Source organism: Cololabis saira, chromosome 22 (genome assembly GCF_033807715.1).
Source record: "Cololabis saira isolate AMF1-May2022 chromosome 22, fColSai1.1, whole genome shotgun sequence".
NCBI classification, from domain to species: Eukaryota; Metazoa; Chordata; class Actinopteri; order Beloniformes; family Belonidae; genus Cololabis; species Cololabis saira.
Window position 1 is genome coordinate 4,788,490 of NC_084608.1, and position 19,646 is coordinate 4,808,135.

Here is a 19,646-nt window from a genome sequence, read left to right on the forward strand (position 1 = left end):
ACAATCGATTATTGAGTGAGGTGCATTCGACTCAGCGACGCCACACGCACTTTCACATTGGCGTTCTTCCAGTACAATTATTAAACAATTGCAAAGGAGGACAACAACATGCGAAAAAATGGACGATGCAGCAGATCTGTAGATGTCGTACATACTAAGCTGATCATGTTGCAGGTAATTCAATTCAACTTTATTTATATAGCGTCTAATACAACAGATGTTGTCTCTAGACGCTTTCCAGAGATCCAGAACATGAACATAAACATAAACATAAACCCCCGAGCAATTATTACATAAACAATGGCAGGTAAAAACTCCCATAGTGGGAGAAAAGCCTTAAAGGGGACCTATTATGAAAAACACGTTTTTTCTTGTTTTTACATATATAAAGTGGTCTCCCCTCACCCTGCCAGCAGAGGGGAGATGAAATCCCATGAATTTCTGCAAGGTCTGTGACCCCCGCCCGACAGAATCCCCCAGTGTCACGTGATTTTTTTGAGCCATCTAAAATCTGCTCCCGTCGTGAGTCACGACAGGAGCAGATTTCCAGAGGTTCAGCCTCCGCTGCTGAAACCACGCCCACAACCAGCTCTCTCCGCCGGCTAGAGCTCCGCCATTGTTCAGCAGCGGTGACTGTTTTCCAACGGTTTCAACAGCGAGGGAGAGTTAAAATTAGGTTTTGCATCGACATTTACCCTCATAAAAGGATCAGTTCCAACAGCACGGACCCGGCAACTGCACACGAGTCAGCGGTAAGTTCCGTTTTTTTATGTAATTTATATTTGTATGATCTTCTCCCCGGAGCGACGCTTTGTCTCCTCCCCTGCTACACGTCATTCAAGCAGCCAATCAGCGCAGAGCCTCATTATCATAGCCCCGCCCCTCAGAATGAAGCACAGAAAAAGGCTTTAGAAGCGGTAAAACTAAAGACACGGCCCAGACACGCACAACATGGAGCAATTAGGGTTAAGGCCTTGCTCAGGGTTGCCCAAGGTTGTTCATTCCCGGGGGTTGAACCTGGGTCCTCTAGACCCAAGCCCACCTCTGTAGCCACTAGACTATCACCTCCCCATAACAGAATGTTCTCTTCCTTCTTTAACAGAATGTTAATATTTAGAAAGACTGCATTAGCAGCGTATCATACTCACCAGATTCCACCAAATTGTATCTATATATTAGTAGTAATATCCAAATCTATCTTATATATTGTTTTTTTTTTTTTTTTTTTAAATTGAGTTCAATTAACAAACGGACCACACGAGCAAAGACCAGCTTGGTGACTGGATGACAACCAGGCAGTGTTGCTTTGATGTTTGGTTTCATTCACAGAGCTCCACTTTGAGCAACGGTAATATGTGCACTTTTGTGACGTATGCGTGTGTGTGTGTGTGTGTGTGTGTGTGTGTGTGTGTGTGTGTGTGTGTGTGTGTGTGTGTGTCTGCATATGTCAGCATGTACCCTGCTGCTTTCCCATCCACACAAGTGCGTTGATGGAGCTCACAGTGGGTCTGTTTGAGAGCCCCGTCAAAGGGCCAGTGTTTAGCATTTGACTGTTAGTTTGTATGTGTATAACAGAATTACACAGGACTCTCAGGAGATGCTTTTATAATCTGGCACTTGCTGAAGCCCATTAGAGTGCATTTCAGAGAGCAGGGAGACAGCAAGAGATAGACATGCAGGTAGTTATGCAGACACTTTATATAATGTTCTTTCCCTCCCTTTGAAGAGCACACACAGCAGCAGGGCCCGGCTGAATGGACTCCCTGTATGTTCCCGTGGCCTTAACCCCCCCCAACACACACACACATGCACACATTTCTGTCCCCTATTGTTGAAAATGTGAAGCTTTACACATCGCAATGGAATGCAAAGCAGCATGAAGATACGCACTCACAGATACACACACAGAGTGGTCAAACGCTAATCCCAAAACAGACAGTTGGTACTGGCACCCAAGCATCCAGGTCGAGGACATGACAGAGGGCATTCCCTTCTGTGTGTTGCACAGCAGTCTCAGCTTTAACACTAAATAACTGGGGTGGGGGAAGAAAAACAAATATTGGCAGAATCAAATAAGAATCATAAATCTTATTTTATGAGATTGCGAATTAATTTAAAAAAAAGAAAAAGGAATTATAGCTCAGAAAGCAGTTAGGCTCACATTATCCTCCTTTAAAAGTCTAGTTAACAGACCAGCATAACGTTTTTACCAGGATCTGTATTGATGGTAATGGGAGTCAGGCATGTGGAAAGTCTCCAAGTCCATTTGCGAAATCATAATGCCAACAGTGGAAGCTGCTGCAGCAATGCAGTCGCAGAACTACAAATGAACTTTATCTTGTCGATTCATTTCTTTTTTTTGATGTCACAATCCCCAGCCTCGTCCTTAGGTCAGTGCACCACCATTCAATATTTATTCTCATCATCCATTAATTAGAATTATATATATAAGTAATAATGATTCATTATTCAATAGCGCTTGCAGCAGTGCAAGTTCAGCCAATTTTGGATTTGCGGCTGCACAATTCCTTTGCAGCTGATGATGGGATGGCTACATGAGAGGGGGCCCACGGCAGCACCGGCTGCTTGCTCAGAAGAGTGAAATCTACAAAAGTCTTTAATAATATCTAAAGAAAGGTGCTACAGTCCTTTAAAAAAAAAAAAAAAAAAAAAAAGTCCCTAGAGGTCTGAGAACTTGCTAGTAGCTAACAAGCTACAACTGCTACCCTCCGCCGGACATAAAACGTTATCGTTAACTGTGAAACTTATTCATAGAGAATAAATAAATATTAGAATTAATAAAATTTAATTTTGTGAAGACAAAAAAGACAAATCTGATCTTTTGGGAATCATGATGCATGTATTCTGACAAACGAGCCGCATTGCATTTCATACAAAGTACATAAAGTGGGTAATTTCTTAAAGCTGGAGAAGACGGGTTCGGTTTCACCCCTAACCTTAACCCTAAACTGAGAAGGAGGGGTTGGAAATGAAAAACCCAACTCCAAAATCAAAAACTGTCATTTTACCATAAAGTTAGTTCCTCCAGGCCCAGCCCACTTCTGTAGCCATGAGGCTACCACACACCAATAACTTTCTTTAGGCAGCCAAGCTATTATCAAACCGCTCATTTTTAGCTGTACGACCAGGAATGAGCAGGATTAAACAAAGCTAAAGTCAATGTTTGCTGCCCATTGTCTTCCTGTTATCACAGAAATGCCTGAACAACCCGTCCAATCACTCAAATACTGACCTCCAAACAGTAGCAGCTAAACAAAAAGAATCTAGATGAAAGCCAGAAAATATGACGACAAGTATGTTTTTAAATGTAGAAGCAGAAGTTGAGCTCCAGCCAGAGCCTGCACCAGTGTTGCTCATCTCCAGAGCTTGAGGGCCAGGTTGTGCCGTTTCCCTACACACCTGATTCAAATGAATGAGTCACCACTGGTAGGTCATGCACAAGTTTGGTAATGCTCCGTTCATCTGAATCACGCATGCAGGAGGGAAATGGCTGAACGTGAGGAACACTGCATTTACAGCTTGGCGAGTACAGGATGAATGGACGTGCCCCAACTCTAAAAATGTGGGAAAATATGTTAAAAAAAAAAAAAAGAAAAGTGGACAAATGTACCTTTCTACATTGATGCTACCATCACAGAAGTTGAAACAACTTCTGCCAAGTACACCAATATAACTTGACTGAGCCTTGCCTGCCACATTGTTTATGGATGGTCCCTTACATTTTTGATGTGGAGCACATCTATTTATTCCAACTGATTTGTCTCTCCATAATGTCTAATGGCACTTTTCCACTAGTACCTACTCGGCTCTACTCATCTCAACTCTGACTGGTTTCTTTTCCATAACAATTCATCACCTGGAGCAGAAGTAGGAGGTTGGAGTGAAGCTGCTGTGACGTATTTGATTGTGTGATCTAAACGAAGAAGACAACAACACTAAAGATGTAGAACCTGGAGGAGATGATAGATGTGCTGCTGGCTCTGTGGCTTGTGTTCGATATCAAGTTAAAAAATAAGGGTGAGAGAAGCTTCAAGCGGAGACGCTTTCATTTTTTTAGTTTGTCTCGGCGCTGCTGAAAGGTCAGCTGGAGCCGTGAGCAGGTATGAAGTGACAGAGCTCCTGGTGGATCTGGTCGTTCCTTATCTCCCTTCTAGATCCCTTTTTAATTCTCTCCTCAGCACCAGGTTTATGAACATCTGCACTTCAGAGTTGGATCATGAAACAGACTTTTGCACTGCCATTGCCTTTCGAATAAAATGAACAAGAATCCGTCAGAGTCTCTTTCTCTGATTTCCACCTCCTGACTCAGACATCTGACTCCAACCCCCCGACCAATCGGTGGCCTGTAGTGTGATGATGTCAGATACAGCCGACTCAGCTGCTTAGAACCTCGGCAGAATAGATGCAGAAAACTATCTACTCGTCACGTTAGACCCCTGGTGGAAAAGCGCAAAACCGAGTGGAGGCGAGCCGGGCCTGGCTGAGTAGGTACTAGTGGAAAAGCGCCCCACCCGAGATTCCTCCAAGCCCAGAGACATCACTGCTACCCATGACCTAAGAGGCGTACGGTAGCGTTTGACAATCTTTTCGAAAAGTAAAACTTTGAAATGAATTGAAGTGGGGCTATTTTAGATCTCAGGGTTTGTTGGTGTGCATTTAAAGACTTAAAGAGCATTGTTTACTTTGACAGGTATTCTCTTAGCGTCCTTGAGTCATGTCGTGATCTTTTACATTGCAGAGGAAGAAATTTGATAATCCCTTCAAAGTTGTGATTCGTTGAGTTCAATGATATTCTGATGCTTTTGTTAACAAAATAAAAAAAATGGGATCAGGAACCTGTAATCATTTAACAATGCAAATTCATGGATCATATTCATTTCTACAGCTGTGGATGATCACAACATCTCTTACAAACACTCACAACACAACAACTAGAAAGCTTTCTTAAAGTGCGTGATTACCCTATGTGATGAATAGCAAGCGTTACTTAAAGTGCTGACGCTACATTCGGAGACTATTTGTAAGCAACATAGTGGATTATTTGAGTTATTTTACTGATACAAACAGGTATTTTAATGGCATCCCTGATCCACCTTTGCATCACTCTATGTGACATCTCTTGAGCCTGCGCTGTAATTCCCGGCAGGGCTCGTCGGCAGCAGGAAAGCCCGCTTGCTGACACACGAGTCCAGCTGCTGCTGTTGTGAGAGGGATTACAGCGTCCGGCTCACTCTGTACCCTCCCATTCTTCCGAGCTGCTCTCCATCCCTTCATCATTTCGTTCATTCAATCCGTCGTTGTCACGCAATCTCAGACGGGTCCCTTCTTGCCCCAAACACATGCACATTCATTCACCCATGTCGGCATTCGCACTACATAACATGCACACAACTACCTCAGTGTCACAGTCACACGGAGCTCTTTGAAATCTCCATGTGGTGGAAGAAGAGAGCTTCATTCAAATACTGTTTAGCTGACAAAAAATTACAAATGTTTAAGCAGTTGGTTACCACAGTTTCCATTAGGGCTGGAGATCGATTCAAATGTCAAGATTTGATTCGATTCAGGTTGGTGTTATTAAAACAGTTTTTTGAGCTGTTGCATGAATTATATGACTGTAGTTCTGCAACTTATTAATACTAGTATTATATTGAGATTCAACAGCAAGTATTGCAGCTAATGAAACCAATCACCTCCCAGAATGCTGATAGAACTGCTTTCAGAAACATCGTGTGGCAGAATTATCAAACAGATCCAGGGCAGCAAACAGAGACGTATGAAATCGCTTTTAGTTTTTCCCACGTTCCGTTTAAATTTTTTCCATTTTCAGTCTATTTCTTTTTTTTTTTTTGAGAATTTGGTTTTTAGCATTTTATGCAAACATAACCCCAAGACAGTATATAAAGTAATGAAATATAGACAATTTATGCAATTATAACTGAAAATTTTAATGTTTTCATTAACATATTTAAAAGGCAAAAACATGGCTGTAGTAATTTTTGTGTCCAACAAAACATTACTTTTTTGGGCATAAACAAAAAAATACAAAAAGTTGTAATGTAATGATGAAAAAAAAAAAAAATAAAAAAAAAAAATCGATCTTTAGATATACAAATCGATTTAGAATCGGAAAATCGATTTTTTTTCAGCACAGGCCTAGCTTCCATCACATGTTTGGGAACCTACACACTCTTATGACGTACAAATGGCCCTCGAACATCTGCAGCCCTCTGTCCCACAGCGGAGTCTGGCACGCTCACGTTATCACGAGATTACTGAGCTCCACATCTCTCACGCCTCTCTGCTCATCTCACTTGTCGATGGAAATGTTCACTTGTCCCCAGTCAGTTGAGCCGAGACAACGGTCAGAGGTCAGAAAACACCACTACTCATTAGACTCTAGACACTATAAACCCCCAACACACAGTCAGAAAGCCCTGTAGTTGGTTCAGTTTTGTTGATTAAGGAAATTCAATTTCTAAAAGCCTACTTCATTGGCCACCAGTCAAGCTGAAACATCAGCAAATTCTGGCCAGTGGCCCGTTTCTAGTCCTTTTTTCAGGTTTCATATTAAATGCGTTTCATTATTACCATGACCATAGTTGACTGTCAATGCATAAATGAAGACAATCATATGTTGACATTAATTAGTCCCCCTCACCCTCCAGTCCCCCTCACCTGCCAGTCAGCTGGCTAAGCCGCCACGAGGACATCAAGCATAATGGGAAAAACCCAAGGGGGTTTGACAACAGATCAGTCATATATTTATTTTTTCAGGCAAAACCAAATGAGTCCTTGAAAATTTTCTTTGTATGGAGGTTGTGGCGTGCTTATATATCAACACCCCATACGCTTGGGTCGAGGGAACTTTTCACCACATCTAGCATCATTTTACAACAAAGTTTACAAGCATTCTGGCACCCTCAGAAAATAAAAGACAACAAATCATCAAATGTAATTTCACAAGAATAAATGTAGTAGGAAAAAAAGTTCACATTATTTTATTCCATCAGGTATCTGGATCCTTTCACAACTACGTCTAGAACAATCTCTCTGCATTTTTTATGGTCTCTGACTTTCAGAAAATCACATTCCTTCACTGGTGAAGAAGAGGTGAAAATGGAGGAGCATGTGAAAGTTTTCGGTCCAGTGAATGAGGAATTTACATTTCTAAAACGCCCCGAAGGCACCTTTGATAAAGGTAGAGTGATATGTCTTGGTGGGAAGAACTTTGTTTACCACCGAAACAGCTCAAGTTTAGCTTCCCACATAAACGCAAAGCACCCGGACGCGAGCGCAGCCACAGCTAACGTGAGCAGCAACGATGTTGCCACAGCAACGCTCTTCGCTAAACTAGACTCAAGGAGAGTAACCTGCACCCCATGCGAATGTCTGCGACAGAGAGGCTGGCGAATATTCTTGCTAAGAAGATGTAAATGGCTAGGACTACATCTGTTCAAGTCTGTTAAATAAATAAATAAATTACTTCATACATTTATATATCAATGTTTTGATCTGCCACAATAATATAATGAATTCAAAGGAAAATACCTCAAGTTGAGGGCTTTTCTCAGCAATTTTTAGATGAGATTGAAAAAAATCTTAATTAGATGAATTAATTACACCACATAATTAATTAATCTCTCAATTTTTTTAATCACCTGACAGCCCTAAATAATAATAATAACAATAATAATACGATGGTCTGCTTGTAAGTATTTCAGCGTTTTCTGGTCATCTGACCCTTTGAGCACAAACCCTCACTTTACGGACATGACTTTAACACAGCATCATTATATTGCAATAAACAACAATGTCTGATTGTATATGAGGTATCTACATGCCAAAAGAAGAACGCAGCCTTACTGAGGCTCTGTGTATTCAGGATGTCTATCCAAACCTTTGCCGTGGACGTATTGGCTTATCGATGGTGTTTGGAGGAATTTCTTTAAAATGGCTAAAATGTTAGACACCAACTACGCTACATGGTGAACACCATGACGTGATGATTAGGGCTGCAGTCTCAGTGGAGGTCTTGCTGCGTGGAGTTTACATGTTTTCCCTGCGATTGTGTACTTTTTTTCCATGCTGACTGGTGATTCTAAATGATCTGGAGACTTCAGTGTTAGTATCCATGGTTATTTGTCTCTGAATGATGTCAACGGATGATGCTTTGAAATATCCAACAGATTTCAATGGTAGAGATGAACGGCGGGTCACATAGCCAGACTGGTCCGACCTGAAAACAGACGCGTCCGCTACTCCAGCTACTCCACGCTCTTGACGACCAATGTTGTTTGTCTTCGGACTATCGGTTGTAACATCTGAGGAATCTAAAACCAACCTTGAGGCTTAAGGACATTGTGGTTGGAGCTCTTCGGTGACACGACAGACATTAACTGAAATATTTGAGTATTCAGTTCTTTAACAACAATATCAATATACAAGGACACAGTTGAGTCTACTCATGTCAGGAATAAAACGGTCCTCCTCAAAAACTAATCTTCCCCCAACAAAGGCCGGGAAAGAGATGGATAATAGATGTCTTCTGCTTCCTTATTCCTAGACGGCACCCTCACGCCCTTGATGGTGTCCTGCTCCAGAAGGGACAACCCCCATCATGATGTAATCATCAGTTTAACTAAGCCCCACCTTTCACTGGTGTCTTACATTTAGAAAGATGTGCTGTATAACATGGTGAGAAGATGAGAAGAGAAGACGTTTAACCTTAAGGGGAACAGTTTCGTGCAGGAATTAGGGCGGAGGACCAAACTGTGAGTCATTTACTCTCAGGTCAATGACATTCCACAGCTCAAGATCTTGCCAGCTGAATAACTCTAGGAACTCACTCGTTGGGGGAAATACTTCCTCTCTTACTTATTGCTTTCCTTCCTTCCTTCCTTCCTTGCCTCCCCTTCTACCATGCTCATCATTTCCTGACTTAGCCCTTCCTTCCATTATTTATTCTTCTTCCTCTCCCTTCCCTCTTTTATATTCTGAGCTGAATGAAATACATCAATAGTGAGATAAGCTTTAATATAGGCAACAAATACTGAAGGTCATTTAATGGACCACAAATGAACTATTTGAGACTAACAACAATAATGATGATAATGATAAAAGTAAGATGCCAGATGGTGGATGGTAGAGGTGTCAAAGTCAAGTCCAAGTGCATCTCTTCAGTAGACACTGGGGTCCACAGCTCTTATCTACAGAAGCTAAAGCCTTTTGTGCCAAGTATATGAAATGCATTGGCTATGAATAATCTGACTTTGAAATCTACAAGCCAAGTTACATAGAAATGAAAAACTTGAATATCAAGCTTGTACAAGACTTGTACAAATCTACAGCATGAGGTAAAAGAAGAAATCAGAGTTTATCCGTTGTATTTCTTCCCCTTACATGTAGGAACTCTTCCTTCAGTCACATATGCATCTTATTTTGCTTGAACACGCTCATTAAGCAGGACTTCATTAATAATTTACAACAATATAAAAGCTGTTATGACATCAACCCCCATTGACGGGGATTTTATGCTTCTGTCTATGTTAAGATCAGTTATATTTCTTTTAAATTGCGTATGTTTCTTAACTGGTTTAAAAGGAGGAGGTTTCTGACGGTATCAAACAAGGTTTGGCAGAGCTTTGATCCTGAAACCCACATCAGACAGCATAGCAAATTATAAACTGACTTGTAAATGTTTCACTGAACCGGAGATGCAGACTGAACACCTCGAGTTCCCTCCACATTCGTCATGTGCAGATGCTGTCAAACACTGCTGACATTTCTACGGCCGATCCCTTTTCAAATCAGGGGCTCTTCAATCACGACATTCAAGGATTCTTCTCTGACCCACTATTCTATGTACCAGCTGACTAAACCCCAGGAGCTGTCAGACATGTCTCTTGTTTTATTACATCTGAAAACCTTTAGCAAAGGAGAGCTGCCCTGAGTCTTTAAACCAAGGCCCATATCTCACTTCATCTTCTAAGAGTTTGAGCCAGAAAAGCTGGCGGTCCAAACCTGTTGGATGAAATATATCTGACATTTCCATTGATTTGTCACATTATACACAGCAAACCAGCCCTAAGATGTAAAGTAGACCCATAGATGGGTCATTATTGTTTAATATCTTGGTTACAGATGCAGCAACATCTGCAGTTTAAAGCATGGCACACTGGGTGTCCAGCAGGGCTAAATATACGGAAATTTGCCATCATCACAACATCCACATCCAGTTCCCCAATGGCGCTTTTCCACTAGTACCTACTCGGCTCTACTCATCTCAACTTGGCCTGGTTTCTTTTCCACAACAATTCAGCACAGCAATGGAGCAGAAGTAGGAGGTTGGAGAAGCTGCTGTGACATATTTCATTGTGTGATCTAAACGGAGAAGACAACAACACTAAACATGTAGAACCTGGAGGAGATGATAGATGTGCTGCTGGGTCTGTGGCTTGTGTTTGATATCAAGTTAAAAATGAGAGTGAGAGAAGCTTCAAGCGGTGACGCTTCTTAATTTTTTTTTGTTTGTCTCTGCGCTGCTGAAAAGTCAGCTGGAGCCGTGAGCAGCTATGAAGAGACAGAGCTCCTGGTAGATCTGGTCGTTCCTTATTGCCCGTCTAGATCCCTTTTTAATTCTCTCCTCAGCACCAGGTTTATGAACATCTGCACCTCAGAGTTGGATCACCAAACAGACTTTTGCTGCCATTGCTGGTTGAATAAAATGAACAAGAAGCCGTCAGAGTCTCTTTCTCTGATTTCCTCCTCCTGACTCAGACGTCTGACTCCAACCCCCCGACCAATCGGTGGCCTGTAGTGTGATGATGTCAGATACAGCCGACTCAGCAGCTTAGGACCTCGGCAGAATAGATACAGAAAAGTATCTACTCGGCACTTTAGACCCCTAGTGGGAAAGAACCAAACCGAGGCGAGTCGAGTCGGGCTGAGTAGGTACTAGTGGAAAAGCGCCATAAGAGTTTGAGCTAGAAAAGCTCATTACTATTTAATATCTTGGTTACAGATGCAGCAACATCTGCAGTTTAAAGCATGGCACAGTGGGGCTCCAGCAGGGCTAAATATATGGAAATGTTCCATCATCACAACATCCACATCCAGTTCCCCAAGTGCCAATTATTCACTCTCTCAATATAAATAATACATTTGGCTAATCAGACGGACATTTACTTGGAGGGAGATGGTTTTGAATAGTTGCTGCACAGTGCAGTTTATTTTTCTTTCTTTTTAAATAAAATATTGCTTTTTTGATTTTTTTGTGAGGAGGGGCAGCTATCAATGCATCGGCAGGGTAAACAGGTTAAATGAAAGCATATGCTTTCCCACTGTCACCCTGGTTGTCAGAAATACTCCGAGCACGTCAGAGCTAAAGCCTGATCTTTTCGCTCGGCTTACAGCAAAGCAACCAGGCCTCAGGACATTTAAGGGATGTGACTGGATCAGGTCCATAATGAATTCAGGGCCTTAGATCAGTCCCACCTCTTATTTTCCAGCCAGTAATCTGGCTGGTGGTGGATTGGGGAGTAATCTGGATGGCAGGAGTCAGGCCTGGAGGCTGGGAGGAGGGAGGACAACCATCGGCTCTGCTGGGATTTCTCTTCATGGCATTTTCTGGAGATAAACCGTACCGTCCTGGTGCAGCACAGCTGGAAGACAGCTTGCTTTACATAAAAGGTTGTGCTTTTGTTTGACTTTGCATATGCAAGGATTTATGAGTTTCATTTCATTAATTTAACTTTATTTTGTGTAGAGGGACATCGTACATTGATAAACATTTTAAAATGTAAATATACCCAATTGTAGCCAAAAGGCTAATTTGCATTAGCCGTCCCCCGGCAAGACGCAGTAAGATACAATCAACATTACACAATACACAGTCAGTACGTTTACATGCAGCAGTTCAATGGGATTTCTGATCGTATAAGACATCGCTCGGACTTTTAAACTGCATTTAAACACCTCAATCCGATCTACTTCGGACATTTAATAATCGGATAGCAACACCTAGATAATTCGTTCAGAGTTGGAATTTTAACGCCATGTATACGGAGACATCAGATATTGCAGTCTGCGCATGCTGGAGAATTTCTTGTGGGGCATTCACCCGGAAGTGAAAGGAGACGGCCCGTCTTAAATAGTTGTTTAAACACCTTTAAAAAGATTGCAAAAGAGATGGCAGAAGCTTCATCAGGACACCGGAGCAGATCAAAATAAAGTGGAAAAATATACGGAAGGCGTAACATTGGTGCCAAACAAAACAACCGGAAGTGTCTCTTTGTTGAAATGGTTACCATTGGTTACCGTGGTTACAGCGCCACATAGCATCACGGAGTCAGCCATGCTCTGGACATTTATCCCATTCTCTGAACAGCATGTAAACTCAGACAAGTGATTGGGTCTTCTGGATGTTTATCTGATACCATCAGAAATACGATTTCTTTGCTGCATGGAAACATACTGAATATCAACAACAATTAACAATCGAATAACACTGCAATTGTTAATACAATAAACAATTAATGATCACGTTTTAAGCCATTCCTTGAGATTTCCCTTGAAGGAAGCGTATGATGGACAATTCCTTATTGTAGATAGAAGGCTGTTCCAGATTTTCCCGCCTACAACAGATATCACATTCATCCCAAAGTTGGTTCCTGTAAACAAAGTGCACTCCAAACTGGAAAGTAACGCACACACAAAAAAGTGTCCATATTCACAAATCAACGATCTGTTCGGGAAAATATACAAAACACTGATAATGACAAAAAAGTATATGCACTTCAGGAAGTACACTGTTTCCAGTTTTAACATTTCTGTCTGCAAAAAATACAAGATGCTAGGCCTGGGACGATAATCAATAAATCAATTAATCGCACGATAAATGAAAATGGACTCAATAGTTTTTCCGGCCTAAATAAATGGCCATATGCACGCATATTTGTTTTCTTCGTCTACGGCCTCCAAACACACTGGATGACAAGAGGGCTCACTCTGTGCATCGGTCTTAGCACTGGGCGCTTTTGTTCTTTAGCGGAAAAAAATGAACGGAGTGAACCATCTTGTCAATCATTCAGACTCTTTGTATCTGTGGAGGGAGGCGGAGCCTCGGGTTGAATCCCCCGAGTCGAATCCCCCGGGCAGACCCCAGTTTCTTTTCCTCCGCTTAGTAATATGCTTAAATTCAGCGGGTTGTCTAATCTGAGGTCGTAGGCGAGGAAAAAGGAGAGCGCGGGTGGAGAGGAGAGGGGCAGTGGCGGCCCGGAGGCCGGCCGTCTCTCTCCTAGAGCCATATGAAATCCGTTTTATTTTTTGCCCAATTCCGTTTTATTTTTTCTCAAATTCCGTTTTTTCCATTTTAATATTTCTGAATTCTGTATTTTGCTTTTTATTGTCATTTTTACCATAAAAAAAAGTGTCTGGTAAGTGGAAATGAATAAATGTCCACAATTTAATAATATATAACAGTCCATTTAATGTTTAAAGTGCCTGAAATTAGTGAAATACTGTTCAATTACATTTTAAAGAGAAATAATAAATATATAAATATTTGCAACTTAACATGTGTAACTTTAATTACACATATTTTTCTCTCTTAAAAATAAAATAGATTTTATTTTATTTCAAATGCTATCTTATTTTATTTCTTTACCAGCAGTTTGAATTTCCCCTTTTCTTTGTTAATTGTCTCAACATATTTTTATAATAAATTAATATAAACACATCTTAACAATTGAACAGTTTTGCAGTTTTTCTTTCTTCCCCTGTAATAATCTTTGCGGCCCACTAGATGGCGCTCGCGGCCCAAGTGTGGGCCGCGGCCCTATGGTTAAGAATCACTGCTTTATATCATTAATGTGCAAACAGCCACAAAGTCTTGAACAAACTCTCGCCTTGCGTCTCCTGATGAGGTACTTGATGTTATGGTTGTTTGCAGGGCTGGTGTGCTTTGAGAAGCACGTTGTTTTTCCTTGTTCCTTACATGGCTTTTGGAGGCTATGTGATCGTCGCACGTGTTTTTTCGAGTCCAGTCCACCGTATGTTGACAATATTTACAAAAAAGCTTGTTGCCTGATGCATAGAAGTCAGCGTACTGCTCTGCTCTGTATGTAGCACTTAGCGTGGAGTTCCGTAACTTTTTTGCAGACCCTAGAGGGGAGGGAGCCGCTCGCTTGGATGTCATTGTTTTTTGTGGAGCACTGTGGAAGTGGAAGTACACGCCCGTACCATTTTATTGTGAAAATCAGAGAGCTCTGTTTCCGCCCTAACACACAGCACAACTGCATGGAGGACGCTGGTCAGTTATCTTAACTCACATAAACACATTGAACATCCTGTTAAACCTTCAAATTAAAATGTAAAACCATTTGACGATCATGATGTAAACAGCAGCACGTGTGTGTTGTGTATATGCGCGTTCGCGTGCGTGGCTTAAGCTCGCTCCACCGTCTTCACTTGATTTCTAATGTTCCATTTTCTCCCGAAAACTGAATTTAAACCCAGATTAGGGCCAATTCTGTAACATTCCGCGTTTTATTCTAATTCCATTTTTATTGGTCATTTCCGCGATTCCGTCCGCGATTCCGTTAACACGGATTTCATATGGCTCTACTCTCTCCCTCCAGCCCGCGGCTCAGTGCTCGGGTGATTGCCGGGCGCGCCGGCGCGGCGAGGGGACGAGCATGAGCTCTGTCACCCCACGCGTCCGCCGCCAAGATCCCCCAAGTGGATGGGAGCGTGTGTCCGCCTCCGCAGGCACAGTGGTACGCGGTCAGCGCGGAGACCTGAGTCCACCGGCAGCCGCGCCCACCGCGCAAGCGGGGGGCTCGACGGAGACGGCACTCCCTTATCCTCTCACCCCTGCGGGTGAGAGCTGCTGTTTGGGGGGTAGCGGTTTCTGCGAGGGGTGCGGAGGTCCCCGGGCGGGTCCCGCACGTCGCGACCGGGCGTCCCGACGGTCTGCACTTGGGGGCACGAAGGCTCGAACCCCCCGTTTGTTTTAATTGTTTTGCATATTTAAAAGTTCTCCAATGTCAAATAAAGGTTTAATTATTACATTTGAAAGGGTGTACTTGCATTATTATGATATATTAACATTACATAAGTGCTTATTTTGGTCTCGACAATGTCGACAATAATATCGTTTATCGTCAATAATTTGTGGGACAATATATCGTCCAGCAAAATTTGTTATCGTCCCAGGCCTACAAGATGCTAAATGTTGGTTGGCATGATCAAATGCAGCTTCCAATTAGAGGTGTGCTTATAGAACAGCAAGCTGTATGTAGCCACTAATGAAGAAAAACCATTACACTCTCTTAATCAAATGGGAGTCACCCCATGTCCGGAACCAGCATCCCCAGCAGGACTGACTGCCCGTCATAGTAAACAATGGTGGTCCAGATCTGCGTCACTTTGGACTCCATTTTAAATGAATGAAGGTGCATGAGAAAAATGCTTTCTCATAACCAATAACCTACTGCTCATGCTATGGCCAGACATATGGAGAAAGAGTCTGTATAGAGTCTGAAAGAGTCTGTACCTGCAGAACTTGCATAGATTGAATAAACTTCATTCATTCAATCATGACAACACAAAAACAACACAACACCAAAAAACATTGTGCACAGCATTAACATTTCACACAAAACCAATAATCATGTGTTGAACAATGACTGAAAAGGCATAGGCAGAAGCAAACTGCTTATAAAAGCCTGTCCTATATTATCAACTTTATTTTGTTTTGGCTACCAACCTCCAGAAAAGCAAAGAGACAATAGAAAAGTAAAGAAACAACAGAAAAGCAAAGAAACATTAACAGATAGTCAATTGCACTTATAAGCTTCAAAAATAGTTTTACAAACCATTTTCTTAAAAACCAAAAGAGAATGACGTGTTTTTAAATGTATGTTGGCATCATTCCAGAATTTAACTCCAATAATGGAGACACGTCTCCTTTTCATACCTTTTTATACAGTAAAATTGCAGACACCTCTAAGATTATAAGGAGTCTCCTGAATTGAAAAGATCCTCTGTATTGAGTCAGGGAGCATTTTTGATTTTGCTCTGAACATTAATTTGCATGATTTTATAATAAAACAAATCATAAAATGTCATCACATGAGAATTTATAAGTATGTATTTCAGTGAGCATGCAGTATTTAAAGCATGCAGTATCATAACTTCTGAATGAAACTTTTATTTCCACAGTCTTCCTCACAGTTTACAGGGCTGTCTCAGAAAATTAGAATATTGTTTTTTATTTTTTATTTTCTGTAATGCAATTATAAAAACAAAAATGTCATACATTCTGGATTCATTACAAATCAACTGAAATATTGCAAGTCTTTTATTATTTTAATATTGCTGATCATGGATTACAGTTTAAGAAAACTCAAATATCCTATCTCAAAAAATCAGCAATATTAAAACAATAAAAGGCTTGCAATATTTCAGTTGATTTGTAATGAATCCAGAATGGATGACATTTTTGTTTTTTTAAATTGCATTACAGAAAATAAATAACTATCACAATATTCTAATTTTCTGAAACAGTCCTGTATAAATGAATGGACAGATGCGACACAGGCGGACAGACACACGGACATGATTGGACAACTTTGCGGTCTGTCGGAGAAACTTCCTGGTCGACCTCTCCTGATCTTGGGGATCATCCAGTCAACCTATTACTATGACAGAAACGTATCTTATCTTATCTTATCTAATCGTAAAACGGCAGCTTCAGAAAACCAAAAGCAGTGTAAACCTAAAAAACCGCTACTTCACCAGGAGGGCTCGTTCTCCGGCGGGCCGCACCAACCTTAATCCGCCTCAGCTCGAAAGTGAAAGTGTCCGAGGCGCCGTGAAGGCAGCACGGACCCACACCCACAGCGCTGCTGCACGCTGAGATCACTGCTGAAAATCACCGTCATCCCACTCCTCCCAACGCCGCTCCGCTCTCAGTGCAAACAGCAGCGCCCTCAGCAAAGTGCGTCAAAGCAAGACAAGTCAGGTTTAAACTCCACTCACCGTTAGTTGTCTGTTTTCTGACAGTTTCGTCGAGTCTCCGAGCGTCGCTGTCACCGCTGCGGTCCGCCCACCCCCAGAGTGCACTCCGTGCGGGACGCACACTAACTTACTGCGCTCCCGAGCGGACTGCGCCAATCACAGACACGTGATGATGACCGACACTCGTGTTGGCCAATCGCGTAAGCGCTACGCCCTGAGTGACATCACCGTCGTTCAATCACAGCTTCGGGATTGAGGGCCGGCCCCTCCCCGTGTCAACGAATGCCCTTCTGACGGGCAGGCCGAGCAGACGGCGGAGAAGTTTGCCTCCTTTTACGGGACGGTGCCAGTCCAATCACCGGGAGGAGCCGACTGGAGACCCGCTGTTCTGTCGATTTCTGCTGCTTTGTCGAAAAATGCTACCTAATGGTTTTCTACCTTTGTAGTCCCATTCAACAACAACAATGTTTATACCTTTCATGACAATGGGTATGTCAATCAAACGTAACTAACATATTTCATTATATTTCCTTAACATACTGGCTTTAATTGTTCTTTTGAATGTAGTGTTTGGATTTGGATTGAAATGGATAAATTGAGGTGTAAGTTGCTGCCATTCCTCCTACGATGGCAGTGAGGTGATTAGTATTTTACTTGAATGCATTAAGTGACGGGAGCATTATTTGATAGGATGTTACTGGACTATCAAATTATGCTACCCCTGACATATTGATTTAAAGTTGATAATATGGGATGTTGAGTATTTGATCCTTCCAAATATGACATGACATGACATGAATTGCATTACACTTTGAACATTATACGATAAAGAGGAAAAAAAACCAATTCTATCACTTTATTTGATATTCATTCAGTCATTGGCCTTTATTTAACCAGGCAGGTAATTAAGAACATTCTTATTTACAATGACGGCCTGGTAAGCGACAAGGAAGTGGTTTAGGGAGTAAAACACAGTAAAACTGTACTGTACTGTAAAATTTTAATTGTAAAAATCAAAGAAGTTGAGTTTAGGATATTGTAGGAGGCTAGTTTAATTATGCCTTGATCTGTGTTTATTAGCTGTTGTATTTATTAATTATTTTTGTTATTATTTAGTTTTTTCTTTCTTTTCTTATTCTACTTTTTATTTTTTATATTTTCTATGGCATATGATATGATATTGTGACAAAGGGACAGGACTAAATAAGCGTTCTGCTTCCTCCTGTTCCCTCTCTAACATATTATTTTGCTGTTGTTCTTTATTTCTGGATGAGACTGTTAAATTGTTTTGCTTTTTTTTGATATTTTGACCCTTTTAATTTAATGGTGATTTGTTGTTGTTCGTACGACGATTAGGGCCAAACTAAGACAAAAAATTGGAAATTACGAGAATAAAGTCGTAAAATTACGAGAATAAAATCGTAATATTACGAGAATAAAGTCGTAAAATTACGAGAATAAAGTCATAGCCTAATGTTGCGAGAATAAAGTCGTAATATTACGGGGGACTAAAAAGGAATGTGACTGTCTGTGTTGGCAGCTATTTTATTTTTAGTTTTTAGTTTATTTTGTTGTTGTTTTTTTAATTTACGTTCTTTGTAAATTGATTTCTTCGGAAAAATGGGCAGATTAAATAAGATTCTTCTTCTTTCTGCTCCCTTTCATTCAGAATTTAGGAACGTTTGTGTTTATATTCAATTGTTTGTTGTTTTATTTTATCAATGAATGAAATAAAGAATAAAAAATTGGATTGATAATAAGTATAAAATAATTTAAAAAATAAAAGTAAAGGCACACAAACAAACAAATTGTCTCAATTTCTCGTTTCAAAACATATTTAAAACAGTAGATGAACATAATATTTTTCAGCGTGGACTGAAGGGATGCAAGAAATGATGGGCGTGGCAATCAAACTGTGCGCGTGCGCAGAACCACCAAGCAGCAGTTCTAACGGGTAGCATGGATCGACAGGACACCGGCCAGGAAAACCCCCTGGCACCGGAATGACGCCGGGCCGAGAGAAATCACAGCAAACACTGAAGTACTGGACACATGTGTGTCATGCAAAGTGATTAATGTCAATTACAGACGGGGGAGCTGAATACAAGGGGGTTGATTAATGTTAGTTTAACAAAAAGTCTTTTTTTTTCTTTTAACATAATTAAAATACACACATCTCTGTGAGCATTATCATTTAAAAAAATCTGATTGGTATTTGGATCGATTGTAGATTATTAACTATACGGACATGAAGAAATTACGAGTTCCCGGCAGCTGAGCTTTAAAAAGCAGCTTCCTCTTTTCTTAAAGTGGGGTTGTAGTGCCCCCTAGTGGTGAGAGGGCAGACTTCAGCTCCAGGCAGCAGAGGATTGAAAATACACAAACTCTCAAAGAGGACAATGGACAAATATCAATTTAAATGCAATATGAAAAGAAAGGGAAAACAATGGGGATTCTTGTAAGGAATACAAAAAACAAGGCGCTCTAAGAATTAAAAGGTGCATATGAATAAATAAATAAATAAGCATTTACATTCACATAATGGAGCATAGAAAAGGAGAGGAATTATTCAATTAGAATAACAAATAACGAGCAATGTCTAG

The 19,646-nt window shown here is 41.1% G+C and overlaps 1 protein-coding gene across 7 annotated transcripts in view; it reads right to left on the minus strand.

Moving 5' to 3' along the window:
* The window catches only part of LOC133423701 (microtubule-associated protein 4), a 153,010-nt gene extending 135,815 nt beyond the window's left edge, over window positions 1–17,195 (minus strand). For 3 of the 7 annotated variants that reach the window (XM_061713997.1, XM_061713999.1, XM_061713995.1), the window contains exon 1: window positions 16,856–17,001. The gene's annotated coding sequence lies outside the window, so the exon portion shown is untranslated. Of the gene's footprint in view, window positions 1–16,855; window positions 17,002–17,064 lie in introns of those variants that run through there. The other 4 variants (XM_061713996.1, XM_061713998.1, XM_061713994.1 and 1 more) reach the window with 3 other exon arrangements.
* Window positions 17,196–19,646: the final 2,451 nt, after the last annotated feature.